This window comes from Ylistrum balloti, unplaced genomic scaffold (assembly GCF_031769215.1).
Source record: "Ylistrum balloti isolate Yb309-2 unplaced genomic scaffold, AGI_CSIRO_Ybal_v1 Utg369802, whole genome shotgun sequence".
NCBI classification, from domain to species: Eukaryota; Metazoa; Mollusca; class Bivalvia; order Pectinida; family Pectinidae; genus Ylistrum; species Ylistrum balloti.
This window is the reverse complement of record NW_026781979.1, coordinates 2,043,822-2,069,196: the sequence shown is the minus strand read 5'-3', so window position 1 is coordinate 2,069,196 and position 25,375 is coordinate 2,043,822. Positions and strand designations below refer to the sequence as shown.

General features: G+C 33.6%; 1 protein-coding gene across 2 annotated transcripts in view; it reads left to right on the top strand.

Moving 5' to 3' along the window:
- The first annotated feature begins 1,869 nt into the window (after positions 1-1,869).
- LOC132544548 (pro-neuregulin-2, membrane-bound isoform-like) overlaps positions 1,870-25,375 on the top strand; it is a 55,235-nt gene continuing 31,729 nt past the window's right edge. The window contains exons 1-2 of one of the 2 annotated variants that reach the window (XM_060208157.1): positions 1,870-1,969; positions 14,767-14,859. The gene's annotated coding sequence lies outside the window, so the exon portion shown is untranslated. Of the gene's footprint in view, positions 1,970-14,766; positions 14,860-23,132; positions 23,199-25,375 lie in introns of those variants that run through there. The other variant, XM_060208158.1, reaches the window with a different exon arrangement.

The window sequence follows — 25,375 nt, the reverse complement described above, 5'->3', positions numbered from 1 at the left end:
CAATGATACAGGCCCTTAGACTAAGGGTACAAGTCTACAGTGTGTATGTCCAGTCTCCAGTGATACAGACCCTTAGACTAAGGGTACAAGCCTACGTTGTATATATCCTGTCTCCAATGATACAGGCCCTTAGACTAAGGGTACAAGCCTACAGTTTGTATGTCCAGTCTCCAGTGATACAGACCCTTAGACTAAGGGCACAAGCCTACAGTGTGTATGTCCAGTCTCCAATGATACAGGCCCTTAGACTAAGGGTACAAGCCTACAGTGTGTATGTCCAGTCTCCAATGGTACAGACCCATAGACTAAGGGTACAAGCCTACAGTGTGTATGGCCAATCTCCAATGATACAGGCCCTTAGACTAAGGGTACAAGCCTACAGTGTGTATGTCCAGTCTCCAGTGATACAGACTCTTAGACTAAGGGTACAAGCCTACAGTGTATATGTCCTGTCTCCAATGATACAGGCCCTTAGACTAAGGGTACAAGCCTACAGTTTGTATGTCCAGTCTCCAGTGATACAGACCCTTAGACTAAGGGTACAAGCCTACTTGGTGTATGTCCAGTCTCCAATGATACAGGCCCTTAGAATACGGATACAATATATGATGGCCAGTCTTTTGTGATACAGTGCCTGGTGAAGGGTACAAGCCTACAGGTAGCAGTACACAGTTTCTCGGTGTGGCCATGGGTGATTTTTTTTGCTCATTAGATTACCCCATTACAAAGGTTTTAATTAAAAATGAAAAAAAAAAATCCTTGCTAAAATTTTGTCCTGTCATGTTTAAGTGGACAATGTGGGGTTTCATTTTTTTCAGGATAATATTTTAGCTTTGTGTTGGAGATTACTATTTGGGCAGTCTCTAATCTGTGTCTAGGCACCAAAACTAGCTTTACAGGAAGTGAAATTTTCATAGTGTTTACATGTGGTCATGTTATGAAGAATTTCCGAGTTGGAATTTGCTGAAATGTAAGTACTTTTTTACCATGACAGTGTTGTTGATTGTAAGATAGGTGTTTAGAATTAAATTTCTTCTAGAAAGTTGTAGTGTTAGGGTGGAATAAGCAGTATTTTTGCATTTTTAGCTTTTTTTCAGTAGGTAACCATGACAATCAAATGTCAGAAATCAGAGGAATTTTTTTTTTTACACAAATTTCTTCTCTCTCTTCTGTTAATGTAATTGTTATGTAGTTTATAAATACATATACATGTAATGATGTATTTTTCATAACCAATCTGCTATACCTGTGTCTCTCAAACATGACAAATAATTTCAGGAAAAATGCAAATTAACTGTTTCCTGCTACCTGCAGTGTATGTCCAGTCTCCAGTGATTAACTGAGCCTAAGTAAGTGTACTAGTACACCATGATTGTCCAGTTTCAAATTATACAGGAATTAGACTAAAGCCTGTCATGTATGTTCAGTCTCTTATGATACAGGGGCTGACTAAGGATTAAGTCTACCATGTACATCCTGTCTCTTAGGATACAAAGCCTGACTAAGGGTACAAAACTCTTATGTTTGTAGAAAATTTGATGTAAATTTTCTTTTTTGTACTCATTCAGGTGATATGCAATTAAGAAGAATTACACATTATACCTTTATCTCAGATATTGCAGTTGATCAGAATTTGGGTTGAAAGGTTCGTTTGTATTTTTTTTATAGATGTCATGTGAATAAGGCTCTGTACATTATATATTTCCTCAGGTCACTTACCACTAGAGGGTCAACTAGATTAGGGGAGATAACCGTGATAGATCTTGGGCATAGTATAGGTAGGACTTGGATAGTTGTAGTATAGACACAGCAGCTGAAAGACCTATACACAGGCCAGTCCTGCTCTCTGTTCACTCTTCACAGTCTCCACTAGGTGTTGTGTTCTGAGCTGGAGGTGTTAGCAGCTATGCACACGTAGTGCTTATAATTCTGTGACTTACAAGTGGAAGTATCATACCCCAGTGAACAGGTAAGTAATCAAAGTTTACACCTGTAGGTTTTCCTCACTTATCTTTTTCCCACACACATACATGGGATAGCCAATGGTTGTGACTCGGTGTTTACAGGTAAACTACCACAATATTTCACATTAGATCACTATCATTCATAAATATTCATTTCCGATCATACTCTATCTTGATAATAATTGAGCAAAATTCCACACATTCTTGCAGGTACATGTATTGTGTGGGGGTGTCACCTGTCTGTAGGACAAATTTATGATTTTGAAGTATCTTTTTTAAGTCAGAATGCTGCCTGACAAAACTTTTGTAGGTCGTACTTAACCAATCATAGTGGAAGGGTGTGGGACAGCTAACATTTGGCCTATATTGGTGACAGGCTGACACAAATATTTATACCTAAGATTACCTGGGTAAATACAATAATGAAGATGTGAACATAACTAATGATCAAGTTGAATGTGATGATATAATTTGGATTATTTGAAGAAGACACTACTTGTTGGTGGTGCCATGATAACAGTGGACTGGCACTTGTAACAACATATATACTATATAGTGAGCAAGTCTAAAAGTAGGTCAGCTGTGTTTAGGCCTGACTCACCTGTATAATCACCTGTGATCGCGGTTCTGCAGACAGATTATAGGTTAGTCTTATAAGTACTCTTAAATAGTGGATCAAGAATTACTGTATAGATGGCCAGTATGTTTATTGTAATGTGAAGGTCATTGACATGTGTAAACCACCATGTGTATGGGTCAGACAGATCGTATTTACAAAAACCTACTGTCGTCTTGTTATGGCTGTGATTTAACTATAACATGACAGCCTTAAGTCTGTTACAAAACTTATTCCAGCAAATCTTCAGAATTGACACTGATCACGTTCAAAGATTGGGAAATATATAATGCTACAAACATTCCGGTCATATTTGACCAAAAATAGCATGCCTGAATAAGTATATGTGGAAATTTGACAGTGTAGCAGGCATGTTTTAACTTAAAAAAAAGATTTTTCATTCAACAGTTACTTTCTATTGACTTTGGAGAACACAGTCAACATGAGCAGAAATTTTGAATTTGCTGTGCACAGTTAATGTATGGAGTTAACGAGAATATTTATTAATTGTTGGATAACATGAAATATTAATCATATATTATTTAATAGCACTTAAGTGGTAAGTCTGTCCCTGATTGGTATAAATATCTTTCAGTGTTAGTGTGACCGTGCTTTATTTATGTAATGAATGCCTGTAATATTGTTCCCAAGTGGTAGTGTACTGAAGCACTGTGAATATTCAATAGTACCACACATTTTCTACTTTACATAATTTTACAATGAAAAGATAAAATCATTGTTCATCCTTTTAGACAAAAAGTTGTGAGTTTTTAGTAACATCACATGTATACTTTCTAAAATTGTTCAAAGAAAAATCAAACTCGTGTACAACAATGGCGAAACAAAACAATTTTCTCCAGCCTGTTGGCTTGGATGGAAGTGTGAAAACGTTCTTCCTATGGTAGGAAACCGGAGTAACTGGGGGAAAACCCACCTGGTTGGGCAAGTGACCCCTTACTCTTTTCACAGCCATTGGGAATCAAACTCAGGTCACCAAGATAAAAGGAAAGTGTTTTACCACTGTACTAACCAGCCACGTTAAAAATTATCATGTTTCTTCCTCACTAGATACTGAAAGCATTTTTCATTAGTTCATTTGGTATGAAATTGTTATAGAAAGTGATGGTCAATTTTCAGCATTGTCATTAACTGACCATTTAAACAATCATGATTACACTATCTGTAATAGTATCATTGTTATATTACACTATCTCTGATAGTATCATTGTTATATTACACTATCTCTAATAGTATCATTGGTATATTACACTATCTCTGATCGTATCATTGTTATATTACACTATCTCTGATAGTATCATTGTTATATTACACTATCTCTGATCGTATCATTGGTATATTACACTATCTCTGATAGTATTAATGTTATATTACACTATCTCTGTCGTATATTGTTATATTACACTATCTGTAATAGTATCATTGTTATATTACACTATCTCTGAATCGTATACTAACTCATTGTTATATTACACTATCTCACACTCTCTTTGATCGTATCATTGGTATATTACACTATCTCTGATCGTATCATTGTTATATTACACTATCTCTGATCGTATCATTGTTATATTACACTATCTCTGATCGTATCATTGTTATATTACACTATCTGTAATAGTATCATTGTTATATTACACTATCTCTGATCGTATCATTGTTATATTACACTATCTCTGATCGTATCATTGTTATACTACACTATCTCTGATCGTATCATTGTTATATTACACACTATATTACACTATCTCTGTAATTGTTATATTACACTTGTTATATTATTACACTATCTCTAATAGTATCATTGTTATATCACACTCTCTTTGATCGTATCATTGTTATATTACACTATCTCTGATCGTATCATTGTTATATTACACTGTCTCTGATAGTATCATTGTTCTATTACACTATCTCTGATCGTATCATTATATATTACACTATCTCTAATAGTATCATTGTTATATTACACTATCTCTGATAGTATCATTGTTATATTACACTATCTCTGATCGTATCATTGTTATATTACACTATCTCTAATAGTATCATTGTTATATTACACTATCTCCTGTTATATTACACTATCTCTGTAGTATCATTGTTATATTACACTATTTCTGTCGTATATTGTTATATTACACTATCTCTGATATATTATTACACTGTCTCTGATAGTATCATTGTTCTATTACACTATCTGTTATATCTCTTTGATCGTACACTATCTCTGATTGTATCATTGGTATATTTACACTATCTCTGATAGTATCATTGTTATATTACACTATATGTAATAGTATCATTGTTATATCACACTCTCTTTGATCGTATCATTGTTATATTACACTATCTCATTGTTATATTACACTGTCTCTGATAGTATCATTGTTATATTACACTATCTCTGATCGTATCATTGTTATATTACACTATCTCTGATAGTATCATTGTTATATTACACTATCTCTAATAGTATCATTGTTATATCACACTCTCTTTGATCGTATCATTGTTATATTACACTATCTCTGATCGTATCATTGTTATATTACACTATCTCTAATAGTATCATTGTTATATTACACTATCTCTGATCGTTTCATTGGTATATTACATTTTCTCTGATAGTATCATTGTTATATTACACTATCTCTGATAGTATCATTGTTATATTACACTATCTCTGATCGTATCATTGTTATATTACACTTTCTCTGATAGTATCATTTGTAACACAATAGGCATAAACACACATACTTGTTGGTAATAGCCATGTTTATTACATGTTGAATAATGATAATGTTACATGTACAAAAGCAACATCTCATCAACATACATAGTTCATATACTCATATTAGTACTTCACATTATGTCTCTTATCAGAACTGTCCATAGGGGTCTGAGCTATCTCCCCGTCTGTCCATAGGGCTAGCTATAGGGCTTTATCCATAGGGCTCTGACTGCTCTCCTTCTGCTCTCTCTATAGGGCTCTCCCAAGGCCGTCCCTCTAACCTAAAGATCACCCCATTTTATCTTACTCTGGACCAAGCTTGTCTGGCCATCCCCTGATATGGACTTCACTTATTGCTAGATGATATGATTATTGAAGTATAGCACTTGTACTGGAGGTGCAAGGTTGAGATTCCCTCTGCTAATTTGTTACTTGAAATAGACCCTTATAATTACTCTACTACTAGGTGACCACTGTCCCAACGGAAAATTGCATAAGTTTGATTTTCAAGGAAGTGGGGATAGTCTCAAATTAATTAACTGGCCGAAGCTGTACATCCACTGATAAGATTCTCAGTCCCAGACTACACCAGCCTAAGTGTATATATGAAAGTAATTATCAACACCCATGTGAACTACCTATATGTGTTATATTGATATACTATTGAACATTAAACAAATTATTGTTTAAGCTAACTTATTTCAACCAATCCCATATGAAAATCCAGCTGTGTTACGCTAAACCCTATTTGGTTACACATTGGTGTGATTCTCATCTGATTAACAAGATAATGATGAATTTAAGACTTAAGTGAAAATCACAATTCAGCTCAAAATTTGGAGTTATATAAAATAAAGCCATTTAATTAATGAAACTGATATGTACCATACAGCAGTTAACTTTCAATCCTAGGTTGTTAGGGTATTAGCCATCTGGATTTGTTTCATCAAATGTTGTATATGAAATCATAATGGTTGTTTAATTCTTCTTTATGTAAATGTGAGAAGATCAAATTTATTTACTAGGGGGAGAGGGGTTACTTTCATTTCATTCACTCTTCATTTTTTAGATGTTGATTCAGTGATGGAATTAGAACTTTAGGCCTACCGATGTCTGAATGCAGTCAACACCTGTCCTTTGCATACTGATTGAAAAAGTTAGAATTACATCCTAGTATTAATGAGATTCTGAAATTGAGACACCCCCATGATTGGGTTAAGCATTACCACTTCATGGAACTATTTGTATAAGACATCCTTTTTTGTCATTTCCATTTGTGCATGATTAGCCAAACGAAGTTAGTTTTTGATGAAATCCTACAAAGGCATATACACCCCTTGGTAGCGAACAAATAGAAATTACTTTTCTTTCTTTATAAAGGCAATCATGTTTCACAGCTAAATACACTGACAGAAATATTGTCTGGGTCTATATCTGCTTAATCCTAGTGGCAAGGCGCTTTAGATTATTGGATGTTCATTCAAAGGTAATGACTGAACAAGGCAAATCTGATATCTTACTATACAGAGAACCTATCTTCTAACAGGCAAAACACAGGACAAATCTGATACCTTACAATACAGAGAACCTATCTGCTAACAAGCAAAACACGGGACAAATCTGATTGATACCTTAATATACAGAGAACCTATCTGCTAACAGGCAAAACACAGAACAAATCTGAAACCTTACTATACAGAGAGCGTGTCTGCTAACAGGCAAAACACAGGACAAATCTGATACCTTGAAATACAGGGAACCTGTCTGCTAACAGGCAAAACACAGGACAAATCTGATACCTTAAAATACAGGGAACCTGTCTGCTAACAGGCAAAACACAGGACAAATCTGATACCTTAAAATACAGGGAATCTGTCTGCTAACAGGCAAAACACAGGACAAATCTGATACCTTAATATACAGGGAACCTGTCTGCTAACAGGAAAAACACGGGACAAATCTGATACCTTAATATACAGAGAACCTATCTGCTAACAAGCAAAACACGGGACAAATCTGATACCTTAATATACAGAGAACCTATCTGCTAACAGGCAAAACACAGGACAAATCTGATACCTTACTGTACAGAGAGCGTGTCTGCTAACAGGCAAAACACAGGACAAATCTGATACCTTAAAATACAGGGAACCTGTCTGCTAACAGGCAAAACACGGGACAAATCTGATACCTTAATATACAGAGAACCTATCTGCTAACAGGCAAAACACGGGACAAATCTGATACCTTAATATACAGGGAACCTGTCTGCTAACAGGCAAAACACGGGACAAATCTGATACCTTAATATACAGAGAACCTATCTGCTAACAGGCAAAACACAGGACAAATCTGATACCTTAAAATACAGGGAACCTGTCTGCTAACAGGCAAAACACAGGACAAATCTGATACCTTAATATACAGGGAACCTGTCTGCTAACAGGCAAAACACAGGACAAATCTGATACCTTAATATACAGGGAACCTGTCTGCTAACAGGCAAAACACGGGACAAATCTGATACCTTAATATACAGAGAACCTATCTGCTAACAGGCAAAACACAGGACAAATCTGATACCTTAAAATACAGGGAACCTGTCTGCTAACAGGCAAAACACAGGACAAATCTGATACCTTACTGTACAGAGAACCTATATGCTAACAGGCAAAACACAGGACAAATTTGCTAATGGCTAAACATAGGACAAACTCGCATATGGCCTAAATATAGGATAAACCTAATGGCTAAACTCAAGACAAATCTTCTAGATGGCTAAACACTAGATAGCAGAAACAGAGAGCAACTCATCTAACTGGGTTTACAGAGAACCAAACTGCTTATTGGCAAAACACAGGACAAATCTGTGAATGGCTAAACACAGGATAATCCCCAATAATGGCTAATTGAAGACAATACCACTACCTGATTAAAGTAAGGATAAACCCAATAATGTTTTGTTGAACACTAACTTTAACAAACGTAAACATTGGGAAAATATGCTAACTTGCTGAATTGTCACCTGCTAAATGCCTGAACAACAAGGCAAACCCCTCCAGAGGTATTTTGGTACAAACGATTGCAAGGGTTTTGAATTCTGGATTGACTCACATTTCAATGCCAAAATAAATCCCATATTATGATTTACAATAGCTTAACAAAGGAAAAATTCACTAATTCGCTTCTTGCAGAACTTACCCAATAACTGGATAAACACAAGACAATCCATGAACAAAATTATTAAACACAAGATAAATTCACTTACTCACAAATCTCCGAACAAACCTGTTAACTGGCTAAACATGATGAATACACTAACTTCAAAAGCATAGAATGGTAATTAAAACTGTTAACTAAGTGAACACAAAACAACTCCACATGATAAACAAGCTAGTTGGTCATACTGATTTATATATAAAAATTACATGTACTTAATAAACATTAGACAAATTTGCTTGTTGCACAAACTCCTGCCTTTCAACTAATCAGATGACAAATTATAATTACAAAAGACAAATTGTGCCAAAACTCTTCAAGAAACCTATTTGTCAAACATTGAACAAATAGTTTAGTTTCAAACTCCTGGGATTGGCTTGCATCACCTAAGATAGAAGCACATAGATGTTTTATTGGATAAGTAATGTTAAGTCACATGTCAGTTAAAGAAAACTTGATTGTTTCAAAACAATTGTGAAATAGCAATTTAAAGTAATTTCCTAGCAGGATAGGACATGGCAAAACATTGACTTCTCTAATTTTGTCTCTTCAATGTCAGTAGTTATAGGGACAATAATGGAGATGTGTACAGACACAATTTAGCCTACTATAATTTAACACTTTTGTACATTCATCTGTTCAGAAGACCTTTGGATATCTGGATGATACAAGCCTTTCCAGACTGTGTTCTTTTGTTCATTTGGGTATAATAATGTTGATGTGCTGTTCCCCCTGTTCTGCTATACAATAATTTGGTAATATAAACTTTTCAGTCTCTCTGAATATTTAAGTATAACTACCTTTTCGTACTATTGGGTATTTTAAAAGGATTTAAACTTTTAAAAAGATTTTATGTATTTGAAGTGATCGTGTCAGTTCAGATAACCAAGGTTACTGTGTTAAGATACAATCAAGACTACACTGTAATGATGTTTCATGGTATGGAGAGCTTTGTTAGGGCTGAGATTTGCTGACTTTTACTCATTGTACAAGTTGTGAATTTTGAGGGGATTAATTTCCTTGAAGAAGATCAGGTGATTGTAATAATAAATGAATGTGAAGGAAATAATCATAGCATTGTCAAACCAAGACAGTTTTGTGGTGGAATGGTTTCAATGATTGGTCATCTGTGGTGGACGTCTTTCACTGTTGATCAAAGTTGTTTCAGGAGAAGGGAAACACACCATTATCAGCTTTCTAGTTGGTGTTCCATTATTTCCTTGTTTGTTTGTTGGATTTATCACCTGTAGTCAGCCTTAGGGTCATTTAGAGATAGGGTCTCCTTGCAGTAGCTGGTGGATACTTCACTGAAGGTCATGCATGAGGCTTGTCCATTTCCATCCACAGCGTTATCTACTGGTACATGTCTTCCCCATGGATACATTCAAAGCCTCACAGGATGGCCTCTGATATCATATTTCTGAGAAATATAACCACTCCTGAGGTACAGATGAAACCATGTACATTATGGCTCTTCAGCTGAGGCTGAGAAGTCAGGTGATCTACCTTTCATATGCAGAATCATATTTAAGGAGATTTATATGAACCCTTCACCATTATACAGGCGTCACAAGCAGGAACCACATACACAAATACTTAAATGCATTGGTCAGCACAAAACTGTTCCTTTGTGATTGTTTACCTATCAAATGTTCTGAAAGTTATTAATTTCCTGCTTAATATGTCCTGAATACCTGTGTATGATATCTATACTACAAACAAAATGTGCTTGTCTGGTAACAATGATATCATAGTCTAGTTGGAGAATGATTAGGGAAGATATCCAATATCTTAACAGATAATAACGAAAAGAGAAAAATTTCAATTTACCATACCAAATTTACAACATATTTTGAAGATGTTAAATTTCTAGAAATAAATAACATTTTATTTCCCTGATTTAATTATTTTTTAATTGTGACATTTTTGGTGAAAAATTATAAAAATTAATGTGATTAGATATCACTCCTTTTATAGTAGATGTAACTATAGGTACGTTAAAAATGCAGATACCGTAGTTCACCATGGCAACACTAAATAGAGGTGACATTGAAATAGGAGAACATCTGTACATTGTATATTTTACATAAAATGATACAATTTCACACAGCTGAGTACAAAATAAAATTGCACACATGGTTCATCATTACCAGTCCTGCTAGATGTGTGTTTAAGTGAAGGTAGACATGATATTGAGAATACCCTAGCCTCCACAGAGAAAGAGGGTATTGGACTGTCGGTATTATATACAATAAAGAATTTCAGTACTTTAGGTAGTTCTGTATAGAACACATTCAATCTGGAGGATCCATGGGAAGTATTTTATATGTCTTGGCTAAATATTGAGACATCAGGATGTTTTTTTTTTTCATAAGGAAGATGTTGACATCTTGAAAAATGTTTTGTATGGTAAGTTGTTGCATCCACACCTTGTTGAGGGCAAGATGTTATGTTCATACCTTGATGAGGTTAAGATGTCATGTCCACATCTTGGTGATGATATGATGTTTTATCCTTAGCTTGGTGAAGGAAAGAGAAAGTTTTGGTCAAAGCTTGGTTAGCTGGGTAAATGTTGTGTACAGTCTACATCTAGATGAGGGCAAGATGTTTTATCCACACTTTAAAGGGGACATGATGTTTTACATGTTGTTGAGGGTAAGACCTGGTGTCTACAACATATTGATAGTAAGATGTTGTGTTATGTTCCTACCTCAGTCAAGGGTAAAATGTGTACCCACCTTGATTAGGATAATCAAGCAAAGAATATCAGTCACAAAAGCATCGGAGTATATCTTTATGTCTTCATCAGCGTGATAATCTTAAACTTTTATACCCAAAAGTACATAAAAAGTGGCACCCTATTCTATAAATAATCTACAATAGTATTATGATGTATTGTTACAAGCGTGATAACTCATATATAACCAATTACTCTCGTATCATTATATCTCTGTAACCCATATGTATACTATGGTTCACTATATCTCTCCCTCATGGTTTTAAAGTTCATAATATAGCTAAATTAAATACCATAACATAATGCCAAGCTCCATAATTATTATAGTCAATCAAGACATATTGTGGACATAAATCCTTGATTAAGATAAGATGTTGTGTCTACACCTTGGTAAGGGAAAGATATTGTGTTCACAGTTTTGTACGGGTATAAGATTTCCTTTTCAATTTAAGCCTTGGTGTGGGTAAGTTATTGTGTCCACACCTTGGTGAGGATAAAATGATGTGTCCAGACCTTGGTGAGGGTAAGATGTTGTGTCCACACCTTGGTGAGGGTAAGATGTTGTGTTCACATGTTGGTGTAGGTTGGATGATTTTAATTTTTGGCACACCTGTCTGTCCAGCTTCGACTTTTCATGTTCCCTGAGGGGAGAGCATATAGTCACTGCTTCTTCCATCCATCCATCCATCCGTCCGTCTGACCCTGACCCATATTTAAGGTCTCAGTGGTCAAAACTTGTTAGAACCTCAAAATAACTCACCTTACTTGGTGAGGGTAAGATGTTTTGTCTATGTCTGAAAGAAGAAAGGATATGTCCATCATCAGATGTTCTACTTACATTACACCTTACAGACAGACATATCCTTGCTAGGGACTTGAAACTACATTCCCACATACAGTATTGATGAGATGTTTGTTTGCAGCAATCTGGTTGAGATGTGAAGGACAAATCAATTTCTTATATAATTATTTCTAGAAAATCAGATCTAAGATCTTAGAACATAAGAATATTATTGTCTGTATAACCTGTGTTTGTAATCTATCATCTGACATTTAATACCATGAATACAAAGCAATTATGCTGAGACAGAGAGTAACTTTACATTGTTATGGTTCATTGATCTTCGTTTTGTGATTTTGTTGTGCAATATTTCAGGGACATTTTCAATCTCTTAGCATCTTGTTATCAAGTGGTTTATGGCCTCCAGTGACTACTTTATTGCCTCAGTGTTGTGTAGATTTGATTGGGGCCAATGTTAGCTCACCTAGAAGGCATTGTAACCAATCTCCAGCTGTAAACAATCTTTTCTCAGTAACATATGTTTAGGTCATTCTGTACTAATTATCTGGTCAGTCTGACCACTACACTATCTACATCAGTATACAGGTAATTACTGAGCTAATTGTAGTATTTGTAATATGGCCCTGTCACTGACCAGCTACACTGACCTACAGTAGGTATAATATGTATGTGTGGTACATCTCTATGCTGTCTAGTCAAACTTTAAAAGGCTTTTTATCTTCTTAATCAGAAAATCAATGGAAGAGACATTCTATGATCCCAGGACACATTTATTTCTTACTATTAACACCTTTTCGATCTGTCATGTCTGTAATCCCTGTTATATGCTATCCTAACATATCTTAACTGCCAAGTATCATCACTATAGTTATACCATCTACCCAATATAACTGCCAGTTTTGGCTACAGTTTAAGAGTTAATGGAGTTCTTACATAACTGCCAGGTTTGGCCACAGTAGTAGCTTTAATGTAATGGAATCCTTACCACAATTTAACTGCCAAGTTTGGTCACAGTTTCAGTTTTAATGGAGTCCTTGTGTAATTTAACTATCAGGTTTGGTCACAGTTTCAGTTTTAATTGAGTCTTTGTGTAATTTAACCACCAGGTTTGGTCACAGTTTCAGTTTTGATTGTGTCTTTATGTAATTTAACCGCCAGGTTTGGTCACAGTTTCAGTTTTAATTGAGTCTTTATGTAATTTAACCGCCAGGTTTGGTCACAGTTTCAGTTTTAATTGAGTCTTTATGTAATTTAACCGCCAGGTTTGGTCACGGTTTCAGTTTTAATTGTGTCTTTATGTAATTTAACCGCCAGGTTTGGTCACAGTTTCAGTTTTAATTGAGTCTTTATGTAATTTAACCGCCAGGTTTGGTCACAGTTTCAGTTTTAATTGTGTCTTTATGTAATTTAACCACCAGGTTTGGTCACAGTTTCAGTTTTAATTGAGTCTTTATGTAATTTAACCGCCAGGTTTGGTCACAGTTTCAGTTTTAATTGTAGTCCTTGTGTAATTTAATAGGTTTGGCTACATTTGTTTGTTTTAATGGAGTCTTTACCAAATTTAACTGTCATTAGTGTGGTCACAGCTGTAGCTGTAATGGTGCCCTTACCATATTCAACAGCTAGGAGTTGTTACCCAATTTAGCTGTAGCTTAAATAAAGTCCTTACACAATTTAATTACTGACAATTTTGGTGATTTTTATATTGGAGCCCTTACCCAATTTAACAGTCAAGTTTTGTCTCAGGAGTTATAATGGCACCTGTCAAATTGAGCTGTAGCTTCAATAGACCTTGTACCTATTTCAAATTTTGGTTTTGTGATATGATCCTATTTATATCACCTGCATGTTTTGTCATGTAGTGATACCTGTGATACATAATGCTTGTAATGGTATTGTGTAATGTTGGTGTGATTTTAGGTATGTCAATATCTACAGATAACAACCATGATTATATCTGTATGTCAGTATTATACAGGAATCAGAATTCAAAGTATATCCTACATCATATTAATTCATTACAGTATGGATATAAAAACAGATTTTGTTGCACTTTAATATTGATATAAATTCTAGAATTACAAATCCATATAGAAGCATGTAAATATTGTATACATGTTTATATATAGCATCGACTGTTACAATCATTCATTGTCATGTGATTAGTAACAGCAGTTGTGTATCATTCTATCTTGACATTTTACTAATCACAAGGCATGCCTAAAACTACAATTTCTAATGTTTATGTAATATGTATATCAAAGCACCATGTGATGTCTTCCAGACCTCTATCTGTAGCAGGCATTAAAGTTGTACTGGTGAAACATGCATCAGAGGTCAGAGTTGTCATGCTTTATAGACTTAAAATTATCAAAATGTTTCTTAATATTAAAATAAAAGTTCTATGGATGGGAATCCCCAGCAGTAGAGAAGTTCTTGTGCTTATATATAGATAGGTGTGTAGATTGCCTGTACACAGTGATCAGGTCCATCTTTTACTTTACCTTAATCACTTGGTATAAGTCTGTGCTTACATAGCCACATGAACTTTAATTGCTACCAAGCATGATTTAGTTGTTTTTTGTGGGGTTTTTTTAACGTTTTTTATGTTTTCAGGTCAAGAATTTGTAAGTCTGTTTAGGTGTTTTAGATTTTTTCTACCTTTGCTATTTTCAGATAAAGAATTTACGTGGCTGTTCAGAAGAATAGTGGCCTGTTTTAGTGATGTGGGCTACATAAGACTGCAAAAAAAACCAATAAAAACACCAAGTAAGTAACACTACTTACTTCTGGGTAACCTAGGCCATTTTCTCTAAGATTATTTCTACAACATATATGTGTTACAGTGTTTTACTTATCAGTGCATGCAAGAAAAAAGGTAAACTAAGCAGTGCAGACATACCAAGATGTCAGATATAGATTATCATTTACATGCACCAATGGTTTGAATTCAAACTTGTAAACATATTCACTGACACATGTTTGTTTACAGTAGAATAATTTTTGAGATGATCTACAAATGCTTGGCAGGCAGTGTATATTGAAAGAAACAATTTGTTCACAACAACATGTACAGGTACCAGCATTATCTATTTGGATGATATGGTATTGTCAAGTGTGATTAATGGAAGAAAAACATTTACTGGTGATAAAATTAGATATGACTTTATATGTATGTGTGTATGTATATATAGCTATTGTTGAAGGTCAAGTAAGAGTCCTGGAGTGGATTTAGGTTAGTACCTTGAGGTACTACAGAGTAGTGTATTATAATATACAAGGAGGATGTTCAGTCAGACTGGACATTTAGATAAAAAAAACTTACAGACAACAAAGTGACAGTCTAGACTATTAGCATAACTGAAGTGGAAACATTCACCTCCACACAACAATCTGTACATGTTTATTGAGGAATGACTATTTAGAAATGTTTATTTGTGTATCATGTCCGTGAAGTAGAGAGAGAAGTTATAGGTTTATTTTTAGCTGATCATGTTCAAAAATCATGTTAAGATTTATTAATGTAATTTAATTTCTGAACTCTAAAATCTCCCTATTTGTTGTAAAGTCTTTATGTATTTATCCAAATTAATAAACATGTTTATATGTATTATGTGATAAAAAGATAAAAATGTGTAAATAAAGAAGATTAGATGTCAATATAAAAAGATTGTATTTTTATGTAAGTAGATTAAAACCAGGTGTAGGGTTAGTTGGTTCATCAAACTGTGTAGAGATTTATCACATCTATCTTCTACACAGGAAGTCTTGCACAGCACCACATAAAACTGATCTCAGGAGAATGCAAGGGTCAGACTAAGGTCCTCGTGTATCAGACAGACTTCTATAGCTGGATTCCATACTCTAACATAACAGATGAATTTTTTAGTTTTACCAGGATCCCCAGGAAAATCATTTTTATGAAAATATAGTATCGATAAAAAATATGCCATTCCTTCATTCAAATCATAAACTTTTGTCATATGTCTGAATACCTTGTGGTAATATTGGGAAAAAATACATTGCCAATAAAGCCAGCTTCTGAATATGGAAGACACTTTCCTGTTGTGGTGTTAAATATTGACACACACGGGACATGGCTAGTCTCAGGATTAATACTTTCTGTCTACCAGCTAACCAAATCAGGGATGGCATCGCTGATTTATGAAATATACATCTGAAAAAATGTGAATGTTCCTGGAGATAGTTTACTAAGTCATGGATCTTGTGTTATTAATTCATCACACTTCTATATTGAAAACCAATATATTTCTCTTCAGATATTAGCTAGCGGTCCTCTTAGAGACTGTCCCCATACTGGCCTTTCTAGTAACCAATTACACCCAGAGGCAAACCTGTCACTGTACACATTCAGATTTATTCAAACAATAGGATAATATGAAATGATGGCATATACCAAATTGAAGACTTGACTGACAGAAAATGGTTGCTTGTGTATTTCTTGTAGAAGTGTTACATAAAAATGAAGTTGGTAACAATGTTTTGTTGCTTGGGAATAATTGATAGGATCTCACTGGTAATCATATGCTTTCAGAAGGTAACATTATTTTGTTACCATAGAGTCTTGATTGATAAGATGTTAATGGCAACCATAAAGTTGAAAGCTTTTCCTGGAAAGGTTCTCTTTGGGAACAAAGGTTGGTTACTAATGCAGGGAGATTGCTGTGCAGTGTTCGTAATAATTTTAGAGAAAAGGATATTCAAAAGGAGGTTCATGTGCATCACTTTGTAATCTTTTAAAATGTGCCAAAGACAGTATCTTTGTATCAGTTCTACTGAGTATGTGTTCTTCTGAAATATTATATCACCTTATTCTACTTAATTTTAATTTATTCTACTTGACATTTTTGTCTATACACAAACAAGATAAACGATGCAAAAGATACAAATAAAGTGAGATGTTGTGGATGTGTAATTCCCTGTAGACAAATCTCCATGAATTATTCATCAATATACCAGAGATCAGATCCAATTATTTGTCTGTCCTGCTAATTTTCGTGACCCTTGTCCTTGGTGAGGTCAGACCATTATGAATTCATTCATCATTGTCCTCTGGTATTGCTTTTCAGTTGGGAGGTTCAAAATGAGTAAATAGTTAATGATATTTTACCTTATATATTCTGCCATAAGTACAGGAGGTCATCACATTACTTCTCTAACTTAATGTTAGGGATGGGCTTATTACTGAGCAATGAATTAACAGATCAGTTAGGTAAGAGTTATTGACAGCAAGCTGTTTAGATGATAAGCACATGTTTAGCTTCTAGAGTTGGCATCCACATCTCTGTCCAAGTTGATTTTAATGTTTTTTATTTGCCTTGATAAGAGAGAAAAAGGCTTGGGCACAAGTTCTTATAACTTATTAAGCCAGTCTCCAAACATATATATACATATCTACTGTAAAGTGCTTATATCTACATTATAGATCTTATATCTACTGTCTACTGTATAGTTCTTATATCTACTGTATAGTTCTTACGTCTACTGTATAGTTCTTACGTCTACTGTATAGTTCTTATGTCTACTGTGTAGTTCTTATATCTAATGTATAGTGCTTATATATCCTGTATAGTGCTTATATCTACTGTATAATGCTTATATATCCTGTATAGTGCTTATATCTACTGTATAGTGCTTATATCTACTGTATACTTCTTATATCTACTGTATAGTTCTTATATCTACTGTATAGTGCTATATCTACTGTATAATGCTTATGTCTACTGTATAGTTCTTATATCTACTGTGTATACTTATATATACTCTATAGTGCTATATCTACTGTATAATACTTATATCTACTCCATAGTGCTTATATCTACTGTATAGTTCTTATATCTACTCTATAGTTCTTATATCTACTGTATAGTGCTATATCTACTGTATAGTTCTTATATCTACTCTATAGTGCTATATCTACTGTATAGTTCTTATATCTACTTTATAGTGCTATATCTACTGTATAATGCTTATGTCTACTGTATAGTTCTTATATCTACTGTATAGTTCTTATATCTACTGTATATACTTATATATACTCTATAGTGCTATATCTACTGTATAATACTTATATCTGCTCTATAGTGCTTATATCTACTGTATAGTTCTTATATCTACTGTATATACTTATATATACTCTATAGTGCTATATCTACTGTATAATACTTATATCTGCTCTATAGTGCTTATATCAACTGTATAGTTCTTATATCTACTGTATATACTTATATATACTCTATAGTGCTATATCTACTGTATAATACTTATATCTGCTCTATAGTGCTTATATCTACTCTATAGTTCTTATATCTACTCTATAGTGCTATATCTACTGTATAGTTCTTATATCTACTTTATAGTGCTATATCTACTGTATAGTTCTTATATCTACTGTATATACTTATATATACTCTATAGTGCTATATCTACTGTATAATACTTATATCTGCTCTATATGCTTATATCAACTGTATAGTTCTTATATCTACTGTATATACTTATATATACTCTATAGTGCTATATCTATTGTATAATACTTATATCTGCTCTATAGTGCTTATATCTACTCTATATTCTTATATCTACTCTATAGTGCTATATCTACTGTATAGTTCTTATATCTACTTTATAGTGCTATATCTACTGTATAGTTCTTATATCTACTTTATAGTGCTATATCTACTGTATAGTGCTATATCTACTGTATAATACTTATATCTACTTTATAGTTCTTATATATACTCTATAGTACTATATCTACTGTATAATACTTATATCTACTTTATAGTGCTATATCTACTGTATAGTACTACTATATATATATCTACTTTATAGTGCTATATCTACTGTATAGTGCTATATCAACTGTATAATACTTATATCTACTTTATAGTGCTATATCTACTGTATAATACTTATATCTACTTTATAGTGCTATATCTACTGTATAATGCTTATGTCTACTATATTCTTATATTGTATAGTATATCTACTGTATATACTTATATATACTCTATAGTGCTATATCTACTGTATAATACTTATATCTGCTCTATAGTGCTTATATCTACTGTATAGTTCTTATATCTACTGTATATACTTATATATACTCTATAGTGCTATATCTACTGTATAATACTTATATCTGCTCTATAGTGCTTATATCTACTGTATAGTTCTTATATCTACTGTATATACTTATATATACTCTTTATGCTATATCTACTGTATAGTTCTTATATCTACTGTATATACTTATATATACGCTATAGTGCTATATCTACTGTATAATACTTATATCTACTTTATAGTGCTATATCTACTGTATAATGCTTATGTCTTATATATCTACTGTATAGTTCTTATATCTACTGTATATACTTATATATACTCTATAGTGCTATATCTACTGTATAATACTTATATCTGCTCTATAGTGCTTATATCTACTGTATATACTGTATATACTTATATATACTCTATAGTGCTATATCTACTGTATAATACTTACATCTGCTCTATAGTGCTTATATCTACTGTATAGTTCTTATATCTACTGTATATACTTATATATACTCTATAGTGCTATATCTACTGTATAATACTTATGTCTGCTCTATAGTGCTTATATCTACTCTATAGTTCTTATATGTATAATGCTTATGTCTACTGTATAGTTCTTATATCTACTGTATATACTTATATATACTCTATAGTGCTATATCTACTGTATAATGCTTATATCTACTCGATAGTGCTTATATCTACTGTATAGCTCTTATATCTACTCTATAGTTCTTATATCTACTCTATAGTGCTATATCTACTGTATAATACTTATGTCTACTCTATAGTTCTTATATCTACTGTATAGTTCTTATATCTACTGTATAATGCTTATATCTACTGTATAGTTCTTATATCTACTGTATAGTTCTGATATCTACTGTATAGTTCTTCTATATACTGTATAGTGCTAATATCTTTAGTGTTGTTCTCATATCTATATTACCATTCTTATATCTGTAGTATACTGCTTATATCTCCTGTACAGTGTTTACATCTGCTGTATCATGCTTTATCTTCAGTACAGAACTTGATCTATCATAGAGGACTCAAACGTTATGATGCATTGTAGATTTCTAGAAGATCATGTAGGTTTAAAAGGTCAAAGGTCATATCTGAAAACTTTTGCAAAACCATTTTCTGGTTGGTTTTAAATCTTGTTATATTTCTGGTAGATTCTGTTAGTTCTGTTTGGTATATATCCTGGTACCTATGTCGTCATTAATCTTTGGTATGTTAGATCTCTGTTATTAAGTCATGCCCAATTTTCGGTATGTCATAGAAGAGTTCAGGTAGGTCACTCTGAAATTTTACTAGGTCATATATGATTTCTAATAGTAATTACTGTAATGTTTTAGGGTCAGGCGAAATTTCAAGCACATGGTACCTTCGATTTTATAAGATTTGAGTTATGATGCTAGATCCTGACATGGGAATCTATTACCAGGCGGAACCTGGTGTGAAGGAGATGTGTACTTTGCTATGATGTATGACTGGTATATCTGAGAAGGATCAGTATAAACTGACTTTATCATGGCCAACAATCACACCAATTGTGTAATCAATACATGTGAGGGGATGTTATGGATGTTGTTTCTGATGATAACAACAAATTTACATTGATTTATTGTTTTATGGTCATGTAGTTTGATTGCAGGAAGGATATGTGCCACTCTGTCACGAATGCCTCCCAAACAGTAATATTGTTATGTTTATTCAGATGTCTGTCATAGAAAAAAAAGGTTTGTAAAAGTGGACAGACTCGTATGATAATTTCGCTGGACAGACATTGTATCAAGTTTGTTAAGTGCTTGCAAGCTCATTTACATAGGACAGGATTTGTAAAAGGTTTGGAGCTGTTTGCAGGTGCTAGTTCATTGAAGACATTGGTTAGAGAAACCAAACATTAGGACTGACAAACATTTTACATTTGGATTTGCAGTCCAGACTGGCTAAAACCAGGACAGCAATCTGTGACTACCTTATAGACATTTCAAACATCCATATCATGACTTGCAAACACTTTCAGTCTATACACATGCTGATTACTTCTATTAAGGGAAAACATGTGTTATTGGATTTTTGTGACAATTTTTTATCACTTAAATGACTATGGTTCCATTTAATCACAATAAAGGTGCTGTAGGTAATGGTTCCACAGACATTTGTAACTTAGACATGCGATAGAAACAATAATATAGGCCGTCATAGGTAGTGCTAGGGGGAGAAACAATTAGTAAATGGGACATTAATGGGGAGGGTCATAGGCCAAATGGTTGCTCTGACTTCCTGCCTTTCTGTGAGAGTGTCCTGCTTTCTGGCCTTGTCTTGGCCTTGGTTCAGGGGTAATAATTATCATACAAAAAGCAATTGGACCTAACACCCTGTTACAAGAGTCTGTTATAGGGTGTTTTTATTATTTGATTTAACCTTACTTCCTGTCCCAAGGGGCTATGAGATATTTATAGCCTGGGCTAGCATACCTGTGGAGTATCCCCTATCACTACATCTCACCAACTACACTGACTTGTACACACACTCTGGTTTGCTGGAGGCTGATTGAGCTGGTCAGGAGATGCTATCAAAGCTCGTGATATTGATTCCTAAGATTAACAACTTAGAAAGATTGAGAATCACAGGGAGCATGATAAGTTCAGATCCATCTGTACAATTGGGAGATCTTAAGTTCTTCCTAGTCATGGGCTTTAACTTTATGCTTGATGTTTTATAAATCCTTTGTAATATAGCATCTAAACTTGCTGGATACACAACACTTGAGTTTTCTTTTTATTTTGGAGATCTTCAGTCCTGCAGAATCTTAACATATTCTTGTCACTTTGGAGATCTTCAGTCCTACAGAATCTTAACATATTCTTGTCATTTCGGAGATCTTAGGCTCAACAAATAGATCTGAGGTACAACAGAATCACAATGCCTTCTTGGAGATCTTATTTCCAATTCTGACTTTGTTGTCATTTTAGAGATTTTAGTTCCAACATTCTTAACATGTACTTTTTATTTTGAATCAAATAAGTTCAACAGAGCCTTTAACATACTTTTTTCATTATATGGATCTTTGGTTCAAAACAGTCATCAATGCAGACTTGTCATTTGAAGATCTTAGATTCAACCCTGTCTCAACCCACACTTTTCGTTTTGGAGATCTCAGGTCCACAGAGGTCTAACATGTTCTAATTTATACTAAGTCTAAATTTTTATATGATCTTTGGAGGTCTTAATTGTACTTATTAGAGTCACTGTACCTAGATATCAAGGTTATTTGTATGTTTCAAAAATGCATGTCTGGTTCAAGACTCTCTTTTCAAGAAAATTTGATAGTTTTAGGGTTTAAATGGTGGACGATATTTTCATAGTGTAAGAAGTCGTTGCATTTTGATAACTTTCTGTTTTTGGGAGAGGGTCACGCTCATGCGATTTTCTGGTAGAAAAAGATTCCTGTGGTCAGAATTATTGTGTCTTGACAGCTTCACCAGAACTATAATATTGAAGTTTGGTAATCCTAACTTTACCACATGTCGGTAAGACCTATGGTAACACATATATTCTTGCTCAATTTCTAATATTTATAGATAGAAAACATTTGAATGTATTAACAATTTTATTTATCATGGATGCTAAAAATAGAACAGTAGACCGGAAAGGAGAGAAAATATTGCCATACCATGTTCAAATAGAAAAGTCCCTACTTCTAAGGTCATTGTATGTTGTACATGGATTAGCCCAGGGGATGCTTTATATAAGTACAACTCCACCCTCATCCTGAATGCTTCAATCCCAGAGTGTGTGTCAGTTTCATAGCTGTTTTGTGTGATTTGTTGATATGTTCATTTCTTGGATTATATCCAAATTCTCTGTACATACCTAGACCAATAGTCATTGGAAGTTTTCATTGGTGGTATTAAAGACAGTGGATTGTATTTATTGTATTACAGCACCTTAGCACGGTAAGGAGAACAGTAGGTAAATCATGCACCTATAATAATAACAACGGATTGCCTCAGGTAAGTTGTTGTTCCACTGTTAGCCTAGGATTACCTGTTCGTGGGCTCAGGTGTAAAAATGAATGAAATACCTCAAGTACTATACATAATTCACGTTCTACGTACCAAACCACACATATTTCTCATTGAAGAAACCCAGTAGTACACACCCACCATCTGTTTCCTTCTCCTTATACAACTGCTCATGTTGATGCCATGTGTATTGGGAGTTAGGACCTGTGTACACACAACCTGTAATTGAAATCGGTAAGTAAAAATACATACAACTGTATTCTATGGTAATTTTAATTAATTTTTTTGTTTTAATTTCTTTTATTGGTGTCAGATTGGTGTACATATGTGTAGATTTGATGTCAGTCATTTACTTTTTAAAGGTGAGTTAAAGTACTGCAAATAGCTGTAGCATAATAATTAAGAATTTGAGAGAATGTGAAGATAAAAAAATCATATCTATCAGTCAAATCTAACTTGTAACTTTAGAGAAAAACATTGACACATGCGAGTCTTCCAGTTTTATGGACAAGATAGAGATTTTAGTGAAACAGAAGAAATAGATGTTCTAGGTTAATGTAAGGAATTTAATTTCTGTATAGCAGTTTGAATCACTAAGAATTTTGTAAATAAGAGAAAAAAATTCCCAGAAATAAAGCTCTGTTACAGAATGTTTTCTTATTTCGTATATAAAAAACAAACTGTGATTTTAGCTTGAAGTGAAAAGCAACCTCTTTAACCACGGTAAACAACTGTGCTATGGACATTACTACGTATTTACTTACAATGCAGTGTTTGACATGTGTGGTGAAGTGGAAGACTTAATCATATCGATAAAAATCAAAGGAGATCAAATTTCTATGAAATATCAACTTTCTTTGTCATTGAACAGGAATGTGTTTCAACAGTATTCAAGAACTTATTTAACTATTATTATTGTGAATGACTTGTAATTTTTCAGTATACAATAACAGCACTGTTAGAAAAAAAGGAAAATTTCTGTTTGGCATTCATTTTCTTTGATAAATATGTGGAGACCTTTGATTGACCCAATGATCACAGCTAGCTTTAATATGATGAATAGATATAATGGAAGTGAAACAATGTCCTCTGGGATATATTATACCATGGCCACCTTTATTTTTAACACCTAACTTATTTCAACAACTTTTTTTATATGACCTTGTGAACTATGAATGTGTTTTAGAAAAAAAAATATTGGTGTGCTTCATTCTAGACTAGTTTTCAAACACAAGACCTGAAAATAGATGGAAGGTCTAACCAGCTATTTACCAGTAATCACCTGGTCCTGACTTTATCTTATCTGTTTTCCATGTTAAGGACTACATATATAGATGTTTAGGACAACAGTCACTGATATCTGCATATCTACAGTATATTGTATACAAAATTTTGTTACCTGTTTTGGTAAAATGGAGGCAGGGAATATAGAAGATCACAGTTATTTTCCTGTTTCAATATTCTGTGGAATGTCAAATATTGCACAAGCAGTCATCTCTTCCAATTCTAATCTTTCAAAAGTTGGCAGTACAAATACAAAGGCATGCTGGTGTGAATTGATTTGATTACAACAGACATCTGAAAGAAAAAAAGTTTCCTTTCAAATGTTACATCAGATGAACATTTTGTAAAACAGAATAGAAAACATTGGTTTGACATTTTTCGGTAGATTGATTCAACATAATGTATACTTGTATTTTTTCACTACCATTTAGATAAGGTTTTCAGAATACGAAACAATTTCTCCCATGAACTTGACATACCATATCAAGTTTCATTTCGTAATTGATATTTCATAGTTTCGCAACTGAAAAAAAGAATCTTCAAATATTGAAATATTGATCTGATATTTTGTAAAAAAAGTTTGAACTGTTCAGTTTTCAAAGCAAACAATTCGCATGATGGTCTTAAGTAACTGTAAATGTAACATGGCGCAAACAAATTTTGGTGGAATGTTGGGCTTTTTTTGGTAAATTAATGCTGTGGTGAATCAGCACATCCACAAAAAACTGTTATATAATCAACATATGGAAACTGCCATTTTAGTGCAATACCTTCAGCGAGAAAAGCTCTAAAAACTTAACATTAAGATAAATACTTGAACAGCATCACAGTGTTACAGAACTGCCCCACTTCTTGTATTTGTCGGCTCAGTGCACTTTACA